The sequence below is a fragment of the Notothenia coriiceps genome, unplaced genomic scaffold, assembly GCF_000735185.1.
Source record: "Notothenia coriiceps isolate Sejong01 unplaced genomic scaffold, NC01 NC01_scaffold00003810, whole genome shotgun sequence".
Classification (NCBI taxonomy): domain Eukaryota; kingdom Metazoa; phylum Chordata; class Actinopteri; order Perciformes; family Nototheniidae; genus Notothenia; species Notothenia coriiceps.
In genome coordinates this window covers 1-7,178 of record NW_011336511.1, presented here as the reverse complement: position 1 = coordinate 7,178, position 7,178 = coordinate 1, and the positions used below count along the sequence as shown (strand labels likewise).

Sequence of the window (7,178 nt, the reverse complement as noted above, 5' to 3'; positions counted from 1 at the left end):
GCTCCTAGCACTAGACTCCTGGTAATAGGATGGGTTAAAAGCAGAGAACAGATGTCCCTGTGTGCTGTGTGCTCTGCATGTGTGACCATTACAGAGGTTTTCATCCTCTGGTTTTCTTCTATTTTATTCAGACTAAGGGACTGCAGGTTGTCAGAGATCAGCTGTGCTTCTCTGGCCTCAGCTTTGAAGTCCAAACACTCCCATCTGAGAAAGCTGGACCTGAAATACAATAAGCTGCAGGATTCAGGAGTGAAGCTGCTGAGTGATCTTCTGGAGAGTCCAGACTGTAGACTGGAGACTCTCAGGTCAGTTCTCCATATTTAACTTCTTTGCTAAGATTAATATGTGAGAGATGTGTTGACTGAGCTGAAGGGGCTGATATCATACTGATCCACTCTGACAACCTTAATGCTAAAGTTTATTTTCTCCTTCTGTTTTGTAAAGACCTACGAACAAGAGTAATGTGATCCACCTTCTTAGTGTTAGTGAGTTCTAGCGCAGAAGCGTTCTGAATGAGCCTTAGTTGTCAAATTGACTTTTCAGTGAGAAATGTAAAGACAGTGGTCGAGTCTACTAAAGATGCATGCATGGACAGGTTTTGGCCAAATCCTGCTGAGACATAAAGTAAGTAATTGAATAATAGATATATTCTTAAGGTGATAACAGGCCAACTTTGTAATTGTCTTAATTTCACTCTTGAGATATATCTATATGAATACACCTAGATTTCTGTCCTTTTCTGTGGGTTATAACAATGCTGATTGGAGCTTAGCAATTACATTTAATTCCTTCCTCATTGGCTGAATGATTACATCAGTTTATTCTTTGTTGAAGAAAGTTTTAATATTTCCAATCATTGATCTGTCAATGCTGTGTCATCTGCAAACTGATAATAACTTTTTTGTTGTTTTCAATTAACTGAGCCAGTGTTGTATTTAAGCATGAAGATGTTAAACAATAGAGGCCCCAGGATGGAGCCCTGAGGAACTCCGCATTTCAAATGTGTACGCTTAGATATGTAATTACCTATAGAAACAAAACAAGGTTGTCACTGTGCTTCAAGTAAGATTCAAACCAATTTAGTATTATGACAGAAAGGCTATCTATCTGTCTTTCCAGTTGGTCTAGTAAAATGTAAAATGTATAAATACCAACAGTGTCAAAACAGCACTGAGATATCAAGAGTGAGATTCTGCTAATATTTGTTTTTAACTCCATGTCATTTAAGATCTTAACAAGAGCAGGCTCAGTGCTGTGGTTTGGTCAATACCTGATTGACACAAACATTATAACATAAGCTGTCTATGCAAAACAACATTTGAGAAAGAAAGCAACTGTCTAACAGAAAGGAATTTACAGAAAAGCTAAAAAAGATAGTCTGTTTGGTTTTCCCATGATATGTTTTTCTTTTAGATTTATGACTATTTATTTCCCCGCAGGATAAATGACGAGTGGATTACTGCTCAGAAACAGAGGATCTGTAAGTATTAGAAGTATCTAAAAGTTACATGGTCAAACTGTGGTATACAACTGGATAAAAAGTCCTCTTATAACATCTTCTGGCAAAATGACACATCAACGGAGCTGATCCAGATTTGCGTCCGATATGATGTAATATTGGAAATGTGGGCTGACTTTACGCCCACGGCCCTACCAGTAACATTGCTATCAGAAACAATGTGCAACGTTTTGGAAGTAATATGGTCTTTGTTTACATTAGCAGGCATCGCTAACACTCAGAGCTAACTGGAGAGAGCATGTGTAAAAAAGCAGGAAATAAAAAGGAACTCACCTTGTGGTAAACCGGCAAGAGAAAAAGCATTTGAGCTCCATACTGTTTCAGAAATAATCCTTGATGTGGTTTTGAACATGATATGGTGTTTCATCACGGCAGCATTTAGCTGAGTATCTGCAGGCAGAGAGGAGACCTCACTGCCTTGTCGTGCTCAAAGGGGGCGGGGCCAGTAGCTACAGACACAGAATCAGCACTTCTCTAACAGGCCTTCTTCACAGTTATTTGTAAGATATTTGTTTAAAGTGGTTGTTGGTTGTATTACAAAAGTATGTTCGCTCTTTTTATTCCAGGACCGAGATTGGAAAATTGCCCGACTAGTGTGCAACCTGACTCAGTTCTCCCACACTGCTCCCTTCAGTTGCTAATGCCCATATTGGTGTCAAGAGACTGGTACTGGCCTATCATAACAGGAGACAAATCTACACATTTTCCGTTGCTGACTGCATACCCACCTGTGTAGCTTGTACCTTGACCCAACACACTGAATGAAGGAATTATAGCACTTTAAGAGCCCATTTAGAAAAATACTAGCTAAATGAAATTGAATGCATAACAGGTTTTAATTTATGTGAAGGTTTTTCAGTTACATTACATGTTAGACACTTTTATCCAAAGCGACTTACATACTCAATACTGTGGGCAATCCCCACAGGAGACATTTGGGGTGAAGTGTCTCAGGGACACAACGACATGCTGACTGCAGTGGGGTTTGAACCTGTGACCCCCTGATCCCAACACCAAGGCTCTATCCACTTCGCCACACGTTCCCCAGTTCTTTTAGTTACATAAGTATAATATAATCTATTCCAGTTGTCTTACAGGAGGCTAAACAGATTCCTGAGAGATAGAGGTCCCTGAGGCAAACTGTATTCAATTATATTCATTCATTTGAACAGTTAAACATACAAAAACAATCATAAGACGTACTATTTGAAATGGGGCACCCCCATAAATATCTGAAGCTGTAGAATAGGGGTCCAGACACTGAACATATTATTTTTACAAACACGTATTAAATTGTAAAAATGTATATATTTATGAATAACCTTTAACCTTCCCTTAAACTAATCCAACCTAACAGGTCCCAAAACATATTTAATCAGTCTAAATGTTAGTGTGAAATATGTAAGATATAATAGACACAGATAATATTGAACACATCCCACAGGCCATAAGACCGTTAAACACCTGAACACAATGTTTAAATATTGCTTACTGCACATATTTCATATTCTATAATTTACTGCATTCTATGTCGTTGTAAATAACTGCTTTATTTTATTGCTATCTTACTATATTTTTATTACAGTGTTCTTAATATAGTTTGCTATCTGTGTACTTTTTACAATGTTTGTTTTAAATGTTTATGTTTAAGTCAAATTCCTCATACGTGTGAACCTACCTGGCAATAAACCTGTTTCTGATTCTGAACTTTTGAAAGAACATCCATAACATCCATCTGTTTACAACTTATATAAATATTCCAATTACTTGTATATAGACTATTCTGCACTGTTTCTATTTCTATTATGTGTTTTATTGTTTTGCACTGTTGGAGGAGCCTGTGACCTAAGATTTTCATTGTCATAACTACACTGTAGCTATGACAACAGAAGCCTTGAACCTTGAATGAACACTGATTAACTTCAATGATCCTGATGCCGTCACCCTGGTTTACAATCTAACATATGAAAGGGTGTAAACGAGTCTATGATTCAGATTCAGTTTTTTGATTTAGTTGATTAGCCTGGTTCCCCTTGTTTTTTGTCATCACCTTTTTCTTAATTAAAAGCTCGATTTTGATTGCGTATTCCTGCCTCCCTCTCTTACTGCATTTAGGTCCAACCTCCTGACAAAAAATGGAATAGAGTGGCATCTGTTTTTTAGTCATTAAAGGAAAATACTGTTTTGGTGCAGAAGTGCTCTTTAAACTGTCAAATGTCCTATTATTTTACATTTTTAAGGTTTGTTTTTTTCATCGAAAATTGTCTGAAATAATGAAAATAACCAAATTCCTTATCATTCATATTTAAAACAATATGAACGGATATATGTAAAACATTATAAAGGGATTTCCTATAGACCCTCCAGAAAAACGCGGGCTAAATTCCTTGATTATGCGATTAAACATGGGGGGTTTTTATGCGGTGAAATTGCGGGAAGTTGCGAAATATGCGGAAAGTTGCGAAATATGCTAAATATGCGGGAAAAAATAATAAATGTTTTTTTANAAAATAACCAAATTCCTTATCATTCATATTTAAAACAATATGAACGGATATATGTAAAACCTTATAAAGGGATTTCCTATACCAAAGTAGAAGTAGCATAGACCCTCCAGAAAAACGCGGACAAAAATCCTTGATGATGTGGGCCGAATTCCTTGATTATGCGATTAAACATGCGGGGTTTTTATGTGATTTTATGCGGTGAAATTCTGGGAAGTTGCGAAATATGCGGAAAGTTGCGAAATATGCTAAATATGCGGGAAAAAATAATAAATGTTTTTTTAAATATTGGGCTGTCTTATTTATTCTCTCTCACACACACCCTGCCACTAACGTTAAAATCCTTTACTATTCAATTAAACACATTCAATGTTTATTTATTGTAAAAGCAATTGGGCTATTTTAATCTCACACACACCCCCCCACCCCCCACACACANTTTTCATCTTGGTGTTTTCTCTATCGTGTGAGCTCCACACGTTCACTCTATACAGTGTTGTTTACATTCTGTGATGCGCGAGATGATGACGTCACGTCAAGACGAGTTAACTTTTTTTTCTTCTCAACTTTGTGGAAAAATGCGGGGATTATGCGGCCTTTTGATAAATATGCTGCCTTTTAAAAATCTGCGCCATTTTGCTGATTATGCGGTAAATTCTGCGATCGCAGAATCGCGTTTTTCTGGAGGGTCTAGAGCAGCATCAAATTAAAGTAAAATAAATGTGCTTTTGCACAAAATATGTTGAATCTGGTTGGTGGCCAGTAACAAATATGTAATGCAAGTTATTTAGATATTCAAAATATAGCATAGAGTTGAAAGAGACTACTACCCTAGGAATACAAATGTGATGAAATATTTACGAGTGCCAGTTATGTCTGGTTACAGTTTGACCGTGTGTTTGTATTGGCTGCTGGTGTTTCAGTTAAACTGCTAGGAAAGTGTGATATGATTTTCCTCGCTTTGTGTTAAAAAACGGTGAGCTGTAGGGATGGGTGTGTCGGAAATATTTATCGGCATTCACACCAATAGCTCAGAATGTGCATTGGGAGAACAAGATGACCATGAAGAAGTGTTTTTTCGCTGTGTACAGGTGCAACACGAGACTCAACTCATGAATGGAGCCTATGCATCTTGGTATGGCTTGTGTCCAATTATTTGTTACTGAAAGCAAAATGTGTATACAACCCCAAGTGCAGGGTGAGTCATCAACTTTTTTTTTATAAAACTCTGAAATATAATATTAAGAATACATATTAGATAACCTTTCCTATTGTTGTTGTGCCAGATACTCGTGACCAGAGAATCAGAATTCCTTTATTAGTCCCACAGCAGGGACATTTACAGTGTTACTGCAAAATAGGCCTACTGTAAATAACCTTTAAAACACATTGTGATTTGGGGAATTCTACAGACGACTGTCGGAGCCAAAAAGGCAAATATTATTGAAAACATAGCTTTTTGAACATTAAAGCATGGAGACATGTCACAGTAGAGGGACACAATATAAATGAGCATAATAGCTGTTTTAAATCAATCTGAATTCTCCTCCATCTTGCACTGAATTTGGAGAACATTTTCAAAAGTGAATGCTTTTGATGGGGTGGTGAGGTTCGTATGACTTGGCTTGGGAACTGGAAGACCACCGGTTCAAGTCCCGGAAAGACCAAGTGCTACAGAGGTGTCCCTGAGCAAGGCACTGTTCCCTACATTGCTCCCCGGGCGCCGTACATATGGCAGCCCACTGCTCCTAACACTAGGATGGGTCAAATGCAGAATGTAAATGTCCCTTCTGTGGTTCCTGTTTCTTCTTCTCTTTGTGCATGCTTTTCATCCACAGCAGTTATTCTATTATCAGTTCTTTGAGACAAACAGTAGATGGCGTCACTGATCCAGTCCTACTGCCAACACAGCAACAGGACAATGTATACTTCCTGTATTCATTTATTATACATTATAAGTAACTAAGAAGCAGTTGTTGGAAACACAAACATGTTGTTCCTCAGACCCTCGTCGTAAAACGAATTTGTGTTGTAGGAATAGAAAGCCAGATGTAAAATATGAATGAGACATAACAATATTTGTGGTGCTCAGTAGCCTACATGCAGAATGAATAAACTGTAATGTAAACAGTGATATATTATATGTCATCAATACACATATGCACACAGGGATGTAGTAGATGTAAATAAGGGGACAAAGGAGAGGATTCAACTCCTTTTACACCAAAACTGGACTTCTATTTGTCTTATCTATGTCTATCTTCCAGGATTTACTTCCTGAAACTGTGTAACTTGAGACCAACTGACAAAAAACCCCTGTTGTGTAACAAAGGGAGGGGCTCAGACAGGAAGGGACTTTAAAAGTGAAAGTATGAAGTAAGAGAAGCATACTCCATTTCGTACTTCGACAAAGCAGGAGGAAAAAACAGGGTGAGTGTTAAAACCATTTACAAGATTATTATTCAGTCTGTTATTGTTAGACAGAAAAACACAGTCTTGATAAAGAAAGGAACCTCCTGGAGTCCAACGTGATTTCTTTAAATGTAACTTTTTCCGTTTCCTGGCTTATGAGCAAGCATTCCTGCATGCAATGTGGTCAAAGTGGAGACCAACCTGTCTGAGATTTCACTAAAGTGTTGTATTTAAACCATGTATGTCTGTTTGTGTGTGTGTGTGTGTGTGTGTGTGTGTGTGTGTGTGTGTGTGTGTGTGTGTGTGTGTGTGTGTGTGTGTGTGTGTGTGTGTGTGTGTGTGTGTGTGTGTGCGTGTGTGTGTGTGTGTTTCCAGTATTACCAGTTCATCTGTCAGACCCGAGAAGATGGATGATTTAAGAAAGGACAATCCTCGAGCCACCAGCCCTCCTCGGTATGTGGAGAGGATATGGTAAGGGTACCTCCGGTCTTCAGTAATAATCCTTGGACCCTCAGACACAAAGGAAGAGTCTATGTGGTGTCACCTGACCAGAAGAGGACTCAGTTTTTATGTCATGTGATATCTCTGTCATTTAGAGTACGGAAAGGTTCAGTAAAGAAACACAGTAGTGTACAATACAAGGGTTTAAAGAGGCCATATTCTCAACAACAAATTCAACACATGGACACAAATTCAACACAGCCTTTCGACCATCACCTCTGTCTATCCATAAGCCCCCCTCC

The 7,178-nt window shown here is 38.1% G+C and overlaps 1 long non-coding RNA gene across 1 annotated transcript; it reads left to right on the top strand.

Moving 5' to 3' along the window:
- The first annotated feature begins 64 nt into the window (after positions 1-64).
- Positions 65-2,453, top strand: LOC104941736 (uncharacterized). The gene is made up of 3 exons (XR_797927.1): positions 65-305; positions 1,440-1,480; positions 2,086-2,453. It is a non-coding gene; the product is annotated as an uncharacterized lncRNA (long non-coding RNA).
- Positions 2,454-7,178: the final 4,725 nt, after the last annotated feature.